This window comes from Pipistrellus hanaki (assembly GCF_964339955.1).
Source record: "Pipistrellus hanaki genome assembly, chromosome: 1".
Taxonomy (NCBI): domain Eukaryota; kingdom Metazoa; phylum Chordata; class Mammalia; order Chiroptera; family Vespertilionidae; genus Pipistrellus; species Pipistrellus hanaki.
Genome location: NC_140503.1, coordinates 86,169,449 through 86,187,900, shown reverse-complemented (window position 1 = coordinate 86,187,900; position 18,452 = coordinate 86,169,449). Strand labels below are relative to the sequence as shown.

Below are 18,452 nucleotides of genomic sequence, written 5' to 3'. Positions count from 1 at the left end.
TGTTCTTTGAAAAGCTGGAAAGATTTTCCACCTTTCTCTACTGAGATGATCAGTTACTTGCATCCAGAGTTTATGGCACTCTTGGCTTATTTTGTGGGTAAAATACTAAAAGAAAAGAAAGAGTGGAGGCATTCCACTAGAAATGGTGCTGCTACATGTACTATCTCTCTGATTTTGCAAGTCTGTCTCTTTATTTAGTGATTATATAATAAAGATGGTAGGCGAACTGGTTTGGCTCAGTGGATAGAGTGTTGGCCTGTGGACTGAAAGATCCCAGGTTCCATTCCGGTCAAGGGCATGTACCTTGGTTGCGGGCACTTCCCCAGTGGGGGTTGTGCAGGAGGCAGCTGATCTATGTTTCTCTCATCGATGTTTCTGACTCTCTATTCCCTCTCCCTTCCTCTGTAAACAATCAATAAAATATATTATTTAAAAAAATAAAGATGGTAACAACATTTAGAACTTCCAGGTGAACTTATTAAACACACATTTCATGCTTTCTTTATTGAAACAAAAAGCAGATTGGTGGTTGCAAGGGCCGGCGTTAGGGCGGAGATGCAGGGAGCATGCAGTGGGGAGTAACTGCTGAATAGGTAGAGGGTTTTACTTTGGATGATGAAGATGTTTTGAAACTAGATATAGGTGGAGTTGCATACATTGTTAATGCACTGAATTGTTCACTATAAAGTGATTAGTTAAGTTAGTCAACAGAGCTAAATATCAATAGTACAACGACTGAAATATCTTTTGAGAGCCAAATTTTTTAAACGTAAACTTCTTCTAATGCCACTTCTTCAAAATAGACTCGTCCAGGCTGTGGTATTTTTTTAAAAAAATATATTTTATTGAACACAGAGGAAGAGAGAGGGATAGTTAGAAACATCGATGAGAGAGAGACATCGATCAGCTGCCTCCTTCCTGCACACCTCCCACCGGGGATGTGCCCGCAACCAAGGTACATGCCCCTGACTGGAATCAAACCTGGGACCCTTCAGTCCGCAGGCCGATGCTCTATCCACTGAGCCAAACCGGTTTTGGCAAGGCTGTGGTATTTTGTGGAAGACCACACTCAAGGGACCAAAGAGCTGCATGTGGCTTGCGAGCTGCAGTTTGCCCACCACTGAGTTAAGTGATATGTGAATTTCATCACAACTGATGAAATTTGGCAAAAAAAGCCAAAACAAAACACACAAGAAAAACTTCCAAGTTCCAGTTTTCCCAAGCCATGGCCTCACAAAAAAATAGGACATTTGATTATAAACAAAACAAAACAAAAATACCAGAAGAATAATCATGTTGTTCTTTAACATTTAAAATCATTAGGCATGTTTATTACTTTCCAAAAATAACAGAACATATTGCCAAGTTTTTGCTGACTTAAGGAAATGTCAACAATCATGTTCTCTTATGCTATCTGTGTGGTTCTTGTGCACCAATATGTTGTATGAATTTAATAAAGAATATTTTAATCTTTATCAAGGGTAGATTTGATTGTATTACTATGTTCTCTTAACCTTGGTTTGTGGTGTGACATGGCTTTACTAACTTTCACTATCCATATTCCTTGGTTTACTATTGCTTCTTCCCTCTATCATGTCATGAGTATGCATTTGTTTACAATGAAAAATAAAATTTAGCATCAATGGTATTCATCCTTTCGGTGTGGTGATCAAACAGGGACTTTTTCTATATCAATAAATTGTGAAGTGACTGCAATATCTAAGCTAAGTTGATGGTGGTGATTTACATTGGCTCATATTTAATCTGTGGGAGATATAATAGTTTATACAAAAGCTTTAGCAACTAACATTAAAAATATCTTTTAAAGCCCTTTGGCTCAGGATCCCTAGACCCATAAAATGATATTGTACAGACTAATGGCTTTGTCATCTATAGGTCATGAATTTCTATTTATTGCCTGTTTTCTTCCAGTTCAGCTCAAAGTATCCTCAGCTTCCGAAAGAGCAACAGATGTTTTACTAAAGCCTTTGGCCTATTGCCACATGAAAAAGGGACTATGGACATTTGAGTCTCTTGAGTCTGTCTTAGTGTTCCCTGTTTGTTATTTAACCTTCAAGTGTGTTGTTTCTTATTCTCTGACAACAAATTGTCCCCCTTTTATATGTTTTGTTCAGCTTATACTTAGCTCTTCTTTTTCTTGTTTCTGTCTTCTGCTTATCACTTTATTGCAGAACTATTGTATAAAACATAATGAGCTATACTGGGACTCGATTAGATTCTATATTTTAACATGTTATGCTATTTTGATGAGTTTCTTGCATGTGCAACATAGAATTATTGCACAAATGTACAAGATGCAATTTTCATATATTTGATTGAGAAGTTAATTTTTATATCATGGGAAAATCTCAAGGCAGCTGCATTTAATAAATATTAAGGCTATGGTTGAATTAATCTCTTTCATATGATAAGAAAGCTGTAATGCTTCCCATTTGTCACTTTAAAAATATTCCAGAAACAAACAAATTGATGGTTTCCCTTGTGTATTCTGCACTAAGGACATTTCAGGGATGCTGGTTAAAATCCTCATCATTTCAAGTTGTGTTAATTCTATAGTTTTAACTTTCTTTCTTGGCCATCATAGTGGATGAGTCTGTAAGCATTAGGAGAGAATTAACAATTTATATTTGTTTAACCCATTTTGAACAATGGTACTTTTGTGTGCTGCATTTATGTGAATTTTGAACTCTGTTTTCATACAACTCTCTAATAGTTGTCATTAATAATAGACCCTTTAAAATACTTATTTTAATTATAAAAACATTATATAATTAAAAATACAGACACTCAAAATGAATAAAAATAAAATTCATTGTTAATCTTGCTACTCAGAGATAATGGTGAATTTATTGTATATTTTTATATGTAATGTAATATTAATATAAACTATACAGATTTTATCTAGTTTTAGACTTTTCTTATTTAAGAGATAATAAGAAAAGTCTAAAACTAGATAAAATCTTATTAGTTATTTTTAAATTATTATTAAATATATTAATTAGCCCTTTTATTATTTCCTTAATAACATTTTCTTAATAAATATACATATTACTCCATTAAAATACCAATGGCCTATGTCACAGATATAGAAAAACTCTCCAAAAATTCATGTGGAACAAAAAAAGACCCTGAATAGTCACAGCAATCTTGAGAAAGAAGAACAAAGTTGGCAGGATCACAATACCAGATATCAAGCTATATTACAAAGCCACTGTTCTCAAAACTGCCTGGCACTGGCACAAGAACAGACATATAGACCAGTGGAACAGAACAGAGAGCCCAGAAATTGACCCAAACCATTATGCTCAATTAATATTTGACAAAGGAGGCAAGAGCATACAATGGAGTCAAGATAGTCTTTTTAATAAATGGTGCTGGGAAAATTGGACATATATATACATGAAAAAAATGAAACTAGACCACCAACTTACAACATACACAAAAATAAACTCAAAATGAATAAAGGACTTAAATGTAAGACTGGAAACCATAAACATCTTAGAATAATCTATAGGCAGCAAAATATCAGACATGTCATAGCAATATCTACCAATACTGCTAATAGGGCAGTGGAAACTAAGGAGAAAATAAACAAATGGGACTAGACTACATCAAAATAATCTTCTGCACAGCAAAAGAAACCATCAACAAAACAACAAGAAAGCCCACTGCATGGGAGAACATATTTACCAATGAGTTATCCATAAGGACCTAATTTCCAAAATTTATAGGGAACTTATACATTTTAATGAAAGGAAGAAAAACAATCCATTCAATAAATGGGCAAAGGACCTAAATAGACACTCTTTGAAAGTGGACATATAAAAGGCCAAGAGACATACGAAAACTGATCAAAGTCACTAATCATCCGAGAGATGTAAATCTAAACGACAATGAGATACCATCTCACAACTGTCAGAATGGCTATCATCAACAAATCAACAAATGACAAGTGCTGTTGAGGATGTGGAGAAAAAGGAACCCTCGTGCACTGCTATTGGGAATGCAGACTGGTGCAGCCACTGTGGAAGACAGTATGGCGTTTTCTCAAAAAATTAAAATTGGGAACTCCCCTTTGACCTAGTAATCCACTTCTAGTAATATATCTCAAGAAACCAGAAACACCAATCAGAAAGGATATATGCACCCCTATGTTCATAGCAGCACAATTTACAATAGCTAAGATTTGGGAAACAGCGTAAGTGCCCATTAACACTTTAATGGATTAAAAAACTGTGGTACTTCTACATAATAGGATACTATGCTACTGTAAAAAAGAAAGAACACTTACCATTCATAACAGAATGAATGGACATGGAGAGCATTATGCTAAGCAAAATAAGCCAGTCAGAGAAAGACAAATATCACATCATCTCACTCATTTGTGGAATATAACGAACAACGTAAACTGTTGAACAAAAATAGACCCATAGAGAAGCATCAAACAGACCATCAAACTTCAGAGGGAAGGCAGGGAAGGGTGTGTGTGCCGGGGGGTAAGAGATCAACCAAAGGGCTTGTATGCATGCATATAAGTATAACCAATGGACACAGACACTAGAGGGGTGAAGGTATGTGCTGAGAGGGTGTGGTGGTGGCTGGGGAGAGCTTAATGGGGGGAAAAGGAGACACTTTAAACAATAAAGAACTAAAAAAAATACATATTACATATAGAAAAGATAAAAAAATGCCGGTGATTATAATGAAAAAAACTAACTGTTAATATAACTACACAGAAGTGTTTTTATATCATTTTAGTATATATCCTTTTGAGCTTTTAAAAATGAGAGTATATATATATGCAAGTGTATATGTGTACATGTTTATAAATCATATGATATTATAGATTCTGTTTTGTAATGCACATGCATTTTCAGTAAATGGTATCTACCTTTTATGTCTATAGACATCTAAATCATAATTCTTTTTTTAAAAAATTTTAAATAAATCTTTATCGTTCATATTATTACAAATGTTCCTCACTTTTTCCCCTCCATTGCTTCCTCCACCAGGTTCCCACCACACCCTCTGCCCTTTCTCCATCCCCCATTGTCCTCATCCATAGGTGCACAGTTTATGTTCAGTTTCTTCCCACATCCCCTTCTCCCCTTTTCCCTGAGAATCGTCAGTTCACTCCCCTTCCATATCTCTGATACTTTTATATTCACCAGTTAATATTGTTCATCAGATTTTTTAATTCCCTTGGTTTTTCGATTCACTTGTTGAGTGTTACGTATTTGTTGTTCATAATTTTAATCTTTATTTTCTTCCTCTTCCTAAAGAACCCCCTTCAGCAATTCATATAATTCTGGTTTGGCGGTGATGAACTCCTTTAGCTTTTTTTTTTATTAGTGAAGTTCTTTATCTGGCCTTCAATTCTGAGTGATAGCTTTGCTGGATAGAGTAGGTTCTTGCTATTCATCACCTTAAATATTTCTTGCCATTCCCGTCTGGCCTGCATGGTTTCTGTTGAGAAATCAGCTGACAATCGTATGGGTGCTCCTTTATAGGTAACTACCTGCTTTTCTCTTGCTGCTTTTAATATTCTCTCTTTGTCTTTTGCTCTTGGCATTTTAATTATGATGTGTCTTGGTTTGGTCCTCTTTGGATTCCTTTTGTTTGGGGTTCTGTGTGCTTCCTGGACTTGTAAGTCTAATTCTTTCACCAGGTGGGGCAAGTTTTCTGTCACTATTTCTTCCAGTATGTTTTCGGTATCTTGCTCTCTCTCTTCTTCTGGGACCCCCCATAATTTTGATGTTGGTTCGCTTGAAGTTGTCCCAGAGGTTTCTTACATTATTTTCAACTGTCTGGATTCTTTTGTCTTCTTGCTTCTGCAGAGGAATGTCTTCTGGTTCTTTATGTTCCAAATCTTTGACTTGATTCTTGCAATCTTCCATTCTGTTTTTAGGACTCTGTATAATAATTTTTACTTCAGAAAACTTATTTCTAGTTGATCCCTTTTCATATCCTCATAGGTCTCAGTTATTTTATCGCCCTTTTCTAGGAAATTCTTGAAAAACCTTATAACCATGGTTTTGAACTATATTCAGTCACTTTTTGTCCTCCATTTCTTTAGTGTGTGATCTGTTTCCTTGTCTCAGCATTTTCGCAGCTTTTCTGAGTTGGTAGGGTGGCTTTGTGTGCTGAGGTGTCCTATATGGTTCAGTGGGTCAGCCTCGCAGTTACCTGAGGTGGACACTCTTGGTGCACCCCTTTGTGGAGTGTGTGTACAGCCTTATTGTAGTTAAGTCTTAGTTGTTGTTGGTATCACTGGGAGGAACTGACTTCCAGGCCAATTGGTTGTGAGGATCAGCTGTGTTTATGCCAGGAGACAGCCTTATTCAACTAGACTTGGAAAATTGCAAAAGCCTCTGTGTTCAGCTTGGGTGGGGCAGAGTTTCAGGGTGAAGCCTATGGCCTTGACATCCTGTCAGCCCCACCCTATGAGGTTCCTGAGTTACAGTGTTCCTCAGTGTCCTTTCATACTCTCTGCTTTGGTACTCACTGCAAACACCTCTGAGAGAAAGGTGCCCTTGAGTTTTTCCCACTACCAGACAGTCTAGTTTCTCCACAATGAGCCCGGAACTGGGGTTCAATGCATTTGGGAGTGGGGTTGGAAGTGGGGTTCAGTGCAGTCTGAAGCTTTTGTCTCCTTCCCACTAGGGCAATCCAGCAGCACAGTCAACAGTCTGTCCTCTGCGTGCAATGTGCGTGACTCTGGGGTTCTGCCTTTCGCCTCTCCCCTGAGTTTCCTCCTTATAGCCTAGAATTCCTTTGTATGAGCCTGGGTCCCCAGGGTCTTGCCCAGAGCTGGGGTTCAGTGCAGTCGGATCTAGGGTTCAGTACAGTTCGGAGCTTTTATCTCCTTCCCGCTAGAGAATACCAGCCAGGCACTCAGCCGCCCCTCCTCTCTGGCTCCATCCTCTCCCCACATGCGCACTGTGTCTCAGTACTTTAGGCTTTTACAGCTCCTCTGATTTTCCTTCTGGTTTTCTCTTTCCTTCTAGTTGTAGAATTTCCAGTCAGTCAACTTTCCTGTAGTTCTGGATAATGTCCATTTTGTATTTTAGTTGTATTTTTTTGAAATTGTTGTGTGAGGCTACAGTTAGGCATTTACCTATGCCGCCATCTTGTTTTCTCTCTCTGGCTCTATATCATAATTCTTAATGACTAATCAATAACCATACTGAATAATGTACCATCATTTATATACCAAATCCCTTAATTTGAATAGTAGCTAATTTTTATGTTTTGCTGTTACTTTTGTTGCCTCTATTGACCTTGTTGATCATGTATGTTACAACATTTGTTCCATTTCCCTAAGTTAAACTTAAGGCTTTTGATGGAGAGTACCAAATTATACTTGGAAAGCTCGTACCAGCGGACACTCCTGCTGGGCATCTTTGAAGTCTGTTTTCACACACTCCACATGCTCCCCATCAGTAGGTTTTCAACCAGAATGCCTTTGACTAGAACTAATGGGAACCAGTGTTATGGGTTTAACAGAGCTTGGTTCAAATTTTAATTTTGTCATTCACTAGCTGTGTGACACAGGCCACTTTTTGAAGTTCTCTGGGCTTCCATTTACTCATCTAAAAAATGCACATAATAGTGATACCCATTTCATAGGGTTATTCTGAGGATTGGATGAGATGATAGATAAAAATGCATTTAGAATGGTCTGTGGCACATAAAATTATACGGTGAGACATTGATTCAATATTGTCATCTTGTTGGTTTTTATGTTGTTGTCTCTTAATTCAGTTATAGACAATGATTTTTTCTGTTTGATTCTTGCTATTGTTCCAAAAATTTATAATATGTATCTATTTTACTTTCTAAATATTCTAACAGCCCCAAGCAATAAAATTCTGACCTAACTAACATATGAGATGTAACAGCACCGTAGAGACTAATTCCGCATACCTCAGAGAATGAGCTCCTGAGATAAAACATCTTCAGCAAAACTAATGAATTCAGGCAAAGAAGAGCAGCTGGAGAGCATTTCATTTGTAAAAGTTTAAACAGCCATAACAATACTTTATTTGCAGAGCATAACTATGAACTATGATCTAACCCATCACTCTAAATGCACTGCAGCACAGCTTTGAGCAACAGGAGGTAGCTGAAAATACTGAGAAATAGCCACTGGCAGACTCATCAGGCACACAACTTTGTGTGGCTGGGGTGACAATTTTCATAGCAAATGCAAAACTGCATCTCCAGCTGCAAATTTCAAAAAGAAGCAAAGATTAATATAATTCTTGGAGATAATACTGGCAGTACCACATCTGTTTTTGAGAGTGCTAGTCCTTTCTGCGTGGATGTTCTGTTGTCAGGAATGTTGACTTAGATGTGAACAAAATGGAATACTTCAGAGAAAAGCAGCCAAGAGAGCTGAAGTCCTATCAGTCAAGGAAGAGTAGAAAGAACCTGGGTGATTCATCTTTGTGAACAGATTTATGGGAGTTACAACAACTGACTTAAGAGTTCAGGGATGAGATTTGCCCCATCTCATTGGGTAAAAGCAGAGAAATAGAAGTGACAAAGAGGCAGATTTTGGTTATTTAGGTTCAATGTAAAGAAAGCTAAATTAGCACTAATAATGTAAATGGCTTTAAAGTGTTTTGAACAGAGCCACACAAGCTGTGGTATATGTGTGTATGTATGTGTATATTTAACATTTATTCTTCTCAAGAATTAATACATTCAGGGGTTCTAAGGAATTTGTGGGCCTGCTAAATTGTGAGCCATTTATTCATAATTTAAAAGCTAATAGTTTTTCTAATTTGAATGCATTCTCTTATTTTTCTGAATACATACAGTATATTAGATCTCTTCTCTCTCTCTCCTTCCTTCCTTCCTTCCTTCCTTCCTTCCTTCCTTCCTTCCTTCCTTCCTTCCTTCCTTCCTTCCTTCCCTCCCTCCCTTCCTTCCTCCCAATCCTAACTTTGGGGGATTGGGAGAGCTCAGTTTAATAGTGACATAGTGACCTCAGAAACTAATGCAGAAATATTACTTGACACAATAGAACATAGTGAGTTGGGCCTGGGGTGGGATGGGGAATCTGCTGTCAACACTTTTTGAGCACACAGGCTTTAAAATAAATAAAGAAAAAGACTATTTACCAACACTGCTCGATAGCAGTATGTTCCAGGGGGACCTCACACTGCACCTATGTGTTTAGGTAAGCCCACACCTAGCACAATGTCCTGCAGACAGTACGTACGCAAAATATTTAATGATGAGAAAGAGGGGGGCGGGGAGAGAATGGTGATGACGATGGCCATGGAAACAATAGGTGGAGATGGTGATTATGGAATACGGATGACAATAATACTCGTATTTTTGAAAATTTAAGGAATCAATTTTAATATCTTATGGTAGAATTGGGAAACTTTGCTGAAAGGCATAATTCTGGAACACATTTTTTGTTTCCTTTCAAGTCATAATTTATTTATGATAAAACTCAATTCTAGGTTTTATCTGATAGAGACCAGTTTCACCCTCTTTTCCTGTGAATCTTGTACACTTTTCAAAATGGCGTGGGCGTCCAAACTTGGATAGGGCTCAGAAGTGCTGCAGCTGGTCTGACTTCAAAAGTTCAAAGTTGAAGGATGCAGAGAGAAAATGAAACCAGAATTCTGATAAGTGAAACATCTTAGCCATCAAAGAAAACAGCATCTGAAGCCCCATGAGTTTCAATACCCAATGAGTTCATTTGTCCTCAGACTGCAAGAGGAACTTGAGGCTAGTTAATTACACTCCTGCCCAGAATGTAAACCAACTGTCACCTTTTCTTTTACTTCTGGTTTGTTCTTTCTTTTTTCCTTTCTCTCGTTCAACACTTTCAACTATGCTCAGTACATTTAATGTTAGCAAGAGCATTCAAAATCCTGATCGTAATAGAATTTGTATCTGGAAGTAGAGTGTGCCATAAAAACATCTAAAATATGTATATTAATTTAAGATTGCTCAGTGGGCAGTGAGAATATAGAGCCTGGAGGCTGAAAAATAAAGATCTACTTGGCACATTTGGTAAAACACTTGGTAAGAAGAACTTGGGAGGCAGATGTCTTCAATGAATTTGTTACTCTATGGGGAGAGGTTAGAAAGCAGAATATTAGTAAAGTGTGTTGACAACTACTGGGTGCACTGTCAAGGTATTACAAGAAAGAAATGAGCTTAGGTGTGAAAGCAGAAATGAAAGGGCACAGAGAAACTCAGGTTCCTCTATTTAAACATGGTTGCAAGTTTCTTTAAATAGGTTTCTTTAATCATTAGAAAAATCCTATAAAATTATATTAATGACATTTTACAGGTAAGGGGAAAGATATTGAGGAAATAAATAATTTGTCCAAGACAGCTAGTAAGTCAAAGAACCTGGGCCTGAAGCCTTGCTATTTAAACCCCAAAAGTCCCCCTTTAAACAATGTCTTCTGGTTAACCCCAGAAGTCATTAAGAATGGTGGCACCTGAATTACAATAATACTTCCACCACTAACTCTTGTCAATCTGGATATGTTATATATACATCTGGACAATCCTTTTAACTCTCTAATTTATAGTTTTCTTTGACATCCTATCTGATAAAGATGGAATATGCTAATTGACCCTCATGCCATTACAAAGATAGCAGCACCCACAGCCAATAATGAGAGAATATGCCCATAGACAATAAGGAGGGAATATGCTAATTGACTGTCCCGCCCTCAAAGGTGGTGGTGCCCATACCCACAAGATGGTGGTGCCCAGTCCCCTCAGGCCTGCTGGGACACCTGCATCTGGAGTACCCTAGTCCCCTCAGCCCTTCAGCTACCCAGGGCTGGCCCGAAGTGCAGGCAAGCCTCAGATGGTGGCTGCTCAGCTGCCCAGGGCCACTTGAGACTCAGGTAACCAAGGCCAGCTAAGGCTTGAGCTGCCAGGAGTGGCAGCAGCAGAGGTGTGATAGGGTGTCACCTTCCCCTGATCACCGGATTGTCTCCCATGCCTGAGGACTCCCGGACTATGAGAAGGGGTGGGCTGGGCTGAGGGACTCCCCTCCAGTGCATGCATTTTCACGCCCTGGGCCTCTAGTTCTTTATATAATGACCTTCACCTCCAGAACCCCTCAGTATGGTACAAGATTTCTTATCAATCATTCTCTACCTTCAAACAACTAACAACCATAATCCCACTTCATATACACAATCACAAAATTTCTTCCTTCCCTAATTCCCAATATTTCTGCTCCTGTCCTTCTAGTTTTCCCCTCCATCTATCATTCCTCACCTGCTTTCTCTCCATTAAAAAAATCTATTTAGGACCTACCCTATACAGTGAATAGTTAAAATTACTCTCTCCCCAGAACTTTCAACTCCCTTGCTTCCTGTTTTCTTTTGGAACTGCCTTTCAACCTTGGACCAATGTAACCATATACCTACTAACCTCATTCATTGGAGAAAATGGAACAATCATGTTCATTTGGAAACTGCAAATTATAGCTTCCAATTGTAATAGTTGTGAAGCTATGTTTTATTTATTTATTTATTTATTTATTTATTTATTTATTTATTTATTTATTTATTTATTTTTGCTCCAAATCCACCTTCGTATACTTTGCTCTGAGAGATACAAGTTTCTCTGCTGGAGCTTGATCTATCCTGTAGTTGATTGATGATGAACACAATGGAGTTTAGTCATTTGGGAACCTTTTTGATACTCCAACTCCTTTCATGGTAATATAAAATCTCATTACTACATTTCATCATTATTGAAAATTATAGAAGTAGTAATGTGAAGTTTAAAAAAACTTATTTTAGATAAAATTATTAAGGATTGCAGTATCTTTTTTGAAAATATATTTTTATTAATTTCAGAGAGAAAGAGAGAGGGAGAGAGATATAGAAACATTAATGATGAGAGAGAATAATGGATAGGCTGCTTCCTGCATGCCCCTTACTAAGGATCAAGCCTAAAACCTGGGCATGTGCCCATGACCAGAATGGAACCGGGACCCTTCAGTCTGCAGGCTGATGCTCTATCCTCTGACCCAAACAGGAGAGGGCAAAGATTGCAGTATCTTTAATGTAACACATTTACAAATAATTATCTAAAATCATTGCGATATAGCCCTGGCTGATGTGGCTCAGTTAGCTGGAGTATCCACCCATACACCAGTAGACGGGGGTAGGGGAGGGGAGGGTTTGATTCCAAGCTTCAGTGTGTGCAGGAGGCAAACTCTCACATTGATTTTTTTTCCTCTCTCTCTCCTTTTATTTCTCTCTAAAAATGAATTTTTAAAAAAGTATTTAGATGTACTTAATAAGAAATATACACTGTTTACTTAAATTGATAACAGTAAGGTTTTTTGAGAAATAACATAAAAATGACATTATTTTGTGTTTAATTTTTAGGATAAAATATTTAAATATAGGTTAGTTTTTAAAAATTTGAATGAGTTTTAAACTTTCCTAAAAGTTGTAAGAATAGAACACGAGAGAGAAAGAGAAGGAGAGAGAGAGAGAGAGAGAGAGAGAGAGAGAGAGAGAGAGAGAGAGAGAAAGCAAATGGCAGACATATGCCTTACTATATTATTTGGAGGTATTTAAAATGGAAAAAAATGAATATTAAAAAAAAACTATGTTTGGAGTTCTCACATTTTGTACTTTAATTAAAAAGCAGTGGCTTTATTTTGTATCTTTGTATGTATTTGTTTCCATATGATTTGACACAAACATTTTCTGCCTGCTGTTTTGTGAGCCCTTCCCTGTAGTACTTTATAGGTATGGATAACTTTTATTTCCCATTAATTAGAAAGCCAAATTTAATCTGTTACTCTATTTCATCTTCTTAACTTCATTTTTAAAGTATTGGAGCTGTCTTGAGGTGCTACATAAGAATTTGTACAGATGAATGCAATTTAGAATTCTGGAAAATATATTTTTTAGGTAAAATTTGAGAGTTATCACTTTGATGCTTTTATTTTTTAAGTTAAGTTATTTTTATTTATTTAATTTTATTGAATTTGTTGGGGTGACATTGGTTAACAAAATTATATAGATTTCAGGTACACAATTCTACAATACATCGTCTGTATATTGTATTGTGTGTTTACCATCCCAAGTCAAGTCTCCTATGCTCCTCTTTAAATGGGTGTTAATGTTGATGTTCCTTTAAGTGCTGGAGTATAGCGAATAGTCCATTCTGGGTGTCAATTAAGAAGTTGACTACAGAAAATAAAGGTACTCTGCAACTGTTTAGCTGCCACATGCACTCTGTGCTCATGCTGTGTGGAAAACTGGATTATGCATGTGCTCTTTGATCTCCCCTGCTGTTACCCACTCTCTTTGTGTCATATTTGGAGACTCTCAAAATGTGCTTTTGTTAAGGTTAATAACTTTATTGATTTTTTAAAAGTAGAAATTGAAGCATGTCGTTATTGCTTTCAATGACATACACTCTATGAATACCTTTTGGAATCTGAGAAAAGCATAAGTATGCATGAACACAGACCTTTGACTACAACTTCAAGAGGTTCATAGACTTCAGGTTAAGCCCCATCCTTAAGCTGTTGGCTTTTATGGCGTGTAACTAACGTTAGAAACTGGCACAAAATGATTAATTCAAACCAGTAAAAGATCAGGAATTCACTTTTACTTTTAGTTCTTTCTCTGAGATGAGATTTATGGGAACAGTTTTACTTCTGAAAACATAGCTTAATTTTGATCATCTTCAAGATTTAAAAAATTTGAATAAAATGTTGTTTCAACAAATACTATTTTAAAAAGTGATTTCAAATTGGTCTTCAATTTTCCTGTTATACACCCAGCTGTCTGAAAGAGACCTAACATTTGTGCTTTAGGGGAAGTCAGGTTCTGAAAGTATTGGGAGCTCACCATTGGGATTTGTGTTGGTGAGCATACTGGCTTTTAATAGTAATAGGGTGATTTGATGGTTATTTGATTTTAAATGAAAGTGACTTTCAAATTTTACTTGGTAAGCTGATCAATTTGAGATGTGCTCAGCAATAGGATGAAAGTCAGATGTCAGATTTTGTCCAGAGTGCCTGGTGGGCTTTGCGTTGAGAACTGTGAGCAGAAATTGGTTCCATTTAGTTCCAAGTGCTAGTGCAATTGGAAACCTCAGGAAAAAGAGAGATCTCAGTGTAAAGGTCAGGAAAGCCAATTATTGAATTCAAAAACAGTGAAATAAAAACAGCTAATTATAAAATATCTTACATATTTAATAATTAATTGTAAAGCATAAAACAAACAAATTATAAAGGCATATAATTAATCATTTTGCATCTCAATAAATATTTTAAATATATTTTTATTGATTTCAGTGAGAGAGGGAGAGAGAGATAGAAACATCAATAATGAGAGAATTATTGATTGGTTGCCTTCTGCACACCCCCTACTGGGGATTGAGTCCACAACCCAGGCATGTGCCTTTGACTGGAATTAGACCCGGGACCCTTCAGTCTGCAGGCTGATGCTCTATTCACTGAGACAAACCAGCTAGAGCTCAACAAGTATTTAAAATGTAAAATTAGCTTAGTTTTTAAGCAATATAATCAATAATAGATATATTATGTGCCAAATATTATTTTAGATTTTTTGCATATATTATCTTATTTAATTTTTATGTCTTCTCAGGAAACCATTGACTTTACCATTTTATATATGAAGAAACTGAAGCTAGAAAATTAAAGCCACAAAGGTAATGTAGCAGAAAGTTGAACTCAGGAAATGCTGGTGTGACTCCAGACCCAAGTAATTTCTATTCTCTATGCTGCCTCCTGTGGGGCTTGAATGGTAAATTCTTGGCACTTGTGTTAGAATTAGTCATACTAGTATTGTTTATATTGTATTATTGTAGTTAGCCCACAATCTTAGTGAGCTAACCACTCAGTACATTTACTTTGTGTGCTTTTCTGTTCCTAATGCTTTCTGATGGCTCAACAACACAGTATAACTTTAGTTTTCATTTATATAAAGCTCAAAGGAGGAGGTGCCCTAGGCTGCAGTCATCAGAACCATGTTGTTTGCCACCTTCAACGTGTGGCTGGTTCTGGGATTACCCGAGGTGCTGACATTTGGGCTGCCGGATTTGGTAAGTGATACTGGACACTGTTGGAGGAGGTCATCAAGAAGACATGCTCATTGGCTGACCCATGAGCTGGACCCAGGCATAGAAGGATCCTCCCCACCCTCTCATGTCCTTGGAATGTACTGTTCTGCCCACTGTACCCACAGTGAGAGCTGTTTTCAGGGGCACTGCCTTGAGAGAGCAATGTGTTGCTGAGGACATCTGGACAGCATACACCCCTGAACCCAGTTAAGTCCTCTTTATCAACTTTAAGATTATGACGGGTGAGTGCAGAAATCTTCTTGTCTTTGGGTGCCGAAGGCAAGCCTCATAACTTGCCTGGCTCGTTAAACCTGCCACCTACCAATCTGGAGAGTTCTGTGTCTTTCTTCAGTCTCTCCATGCCCTCCATGTACAGAGGCCATTGTGTAAACCAACAGAGAGCAGTGAAATTTGAATTTCAGACAAACAACTTCTAAATGTCAGCATGGCCCAGGCAATATTTGATACATTCACACTTTTCATGTGTTTTACTTGCTAAATCTGGAAACGAAATATCAATGCCCTGATAAGTATAAGTATGTCCAAAATATTTCATGGGGTGTACTTATACTAAAACATTGTTTGTTGCTTTTATGAAATTCAATTTTCACTGATTATGTTGTATTTTATCTTGTAACCCCAGCTGACATCAAATGGAAGATGGGATGGTAGCTGAGCAGGGAGGACATCTGGGAGGTTTTCATGGCCAAGTATGAAAGTGGCACAGGTCAGTTCTACCCATATTCCCTTGGTAACAACCTGTCTGTACTATAGACTCACCTAGATGTAAGGGGTTTAAAAATATAGTCCCTGAGGAGACAATTACCAACATCAGCATTATGCACTGAACAGTGGTGCAGACCAGCTCTGCCTCAACACATGAGCAGGAAATAACATGCCAGTTTGCAGGTGGGCTGTGTCTGCACATAGAGGAAACATGGTAATTGAGAACTTTGTTCAGGTAAATCTGGACTTAAACTATAGGCCAGCTTTTAACCAGCTATGTGGCTTGAACAAGTTACTTTACCTCTCTGAGCCAGTTTCTTCATTGATAAAATGGGAATAATATAGAACAACTTTAGTTTTTATGAGGATTAATTCAGATAATCCATGTGAAGTACTTTGCACAGTGTCTGGGAGTACATAATGTTAGGTATTCCTTCTATGAGTCATAGAATAGAAGTATTTGTCAATACATTTACTTTGTGTCTTTTTCTGTTCTTAGTGTTTTCTGGTGGCTAAAAAGAAATGAAAAATTATTTTTTAAACTGACACTCTAAAACTGGTAAGGCCTGATTTTTACATGTTTGTTTTGTGAATTGTGGCTGAAAATTTATAATAGTAATTAAAGAATACTCAACAGTGGTAAAAGTTAATATATTTGTATTGCTAATAATTAAAAATATAGAAAAGCTGAATATTTCTTGGGTAAAAAACATTTTCAAGGCTGGAAATGTATTGAAATAAATGATAGTATGCATTACTTACCAGATGTAAGTAATGTATACTATCTAGATAGTTACTAGATAGTTTATTCAAACACACAAATTATTATTCTGACTTATTTTTGCACTGCCTTATAACTTTCTGAGCACACTTAATGCTTGGAACTAAAATTATGTCATTCCTCAGAATGATGGATCTTATGAAGATTTATCTGTCAAGTAGCCAGCTGTGTTATGGCAGGTCTTTCAGATTCTCTCTCTTCTCATTTTAATTGACTCAGAGAGAGATGGCTGGCAAGGTTTAAGCAAGCATGATAAAGACTAATTAAAGAGCTGTTCCTCAAATCTCCTTGAAATTAGAGGTTGATTCACTGAAATAATTCATATTTCATAACTCGAAATAAGCAAAACTTTGGATCTTAGCAAGAAAATTGAAGACCTATATGGATTACCCAATTCTTTGCTGTGGGATTGTGCAATTGAATTTAAAATATAATAGAATTTATGTTTCCAATAAAACTGACTGAGAACAGCTTCATATCAAAGAACTAAAGTAGGCCATAACTCCCTCCAATTAATTTGGATAGTAATATTTTTACACCTTAATCACACCTTTTAGTGACTAATTCTAAAATTCTTAGAATAAAGTCTACTGTCCTATATCCTTAAATATACTTCTTGAGAGGGGGAAGATTACAGATGCAAAGATAAAAGAAATGATCTAAAGAGAGTTTTAGAAGTTGTTGGAGCTACTTTGTAATTGCTATATTTAAAATTTTGCCAGCTATTATCGAAGCTACTTTGTCAGATTATTCCAGGGTGCAGAAACAGCAGCGAGAGCACTGCTCAGAGGGGATCCAAAGAGCTCTGACTCAAGCATAACTGCTGGTGCAACTAGAGGGATGCCTTGGCCTGCCTTCACAGTGCCTCCACCGAGGACGTTTGCTTGGTACCTTTCCTTTACATGAAGTGGACTAGGACATGGATGCTACAGAGACCCAAAAGAAGTGGAGAGGTAAGAGGACTAATCAGAATTACCAGAATTGAGGCAAGTGGATTTTACACAAATTACCCAGTTGATTGATTGCATCTGTCTTCCATTTAATTTTAAAGAATCTGGTTTGTGAGCTTTTTAAAATGGAAAACTTAGGGTGGTGGTAGGAGACAGGTAGGTGGTTGGGCCAGGTCGCCCCACTCTGTCTGGGCTTGCCTCCCTCTCCCACTGTGCCAAGGCCCATGCTGCTGCAGTACCAGACCTGCGAGTTAGTGGGACAGTGGAGAAACTACCTTAAGGACCCTGTGAAGGCACGTGCAGTTCTCAAATACAGGCGTTCTGATGGGAGTTTTTGTATTAAAGTAACAGATGTTTTTGTTTGGTGTATAGAACAGTCCAAGCTCGAGATATAAAGAAGACTGAGAAATTCCAGTCAACTAATGCGATTAAAGGTAGCCAAGGTATCCTTCAGTGTTGCCATGGAAACAGACTGACTGGTTTGAAACAAGACTGCTTGCCAGGTTCTTAGGAACTAAATATCTTTTGAATTTGAGAAAGTGTTGGGACAGAAAATACTTTATGTAATTAAGCTGGCTATTCAGAAGCCAAGAGATAATTTTTTTTGTACTTCGTTTTTTAATGTTTACTTTAGAGAGCTAGGAATGTAAATGATTTCAGCTAGAAAGCCTTTATTTTTAGAAGTTGAACAAGAAATGTGGCTATCTTGGAAACTTTCTGCAAATTACTAGATGCTGGACAAAATATATATTATTATTTTTTTGGTATGTTTGTATCAATAATTTGAAAATGAAATATCAAGAAAAGCCTATTCTTCCTTAAATTTAGTTTATCCATTCTTAGAAGAAATTAAATGTAAC

The 18,452-nt window shown here is 37.1% G+C and overlaps 1 long non-coding RNA gene across 1 annotated transcript; it reads left to right on the top strand.

Annotated features, from left to right (window-relative positions):
• The first annotated feature begins 15,318 nt into the window (after positions 1-15,318).
• LOC311618867 lies at positions 15,319-17,573 on the top strand. Its single transcript, XR_014794399.1, has 3 exons — positions 15,319-15,377; positions 16,361-16,420; positions 17,389-17,573. It is a non-coding gene; the product is annotated as an uncharacterized lncRNA (long non-coding RNA).
• Positions 17,574-18,452: the final 879 nt, after the last annotated feature.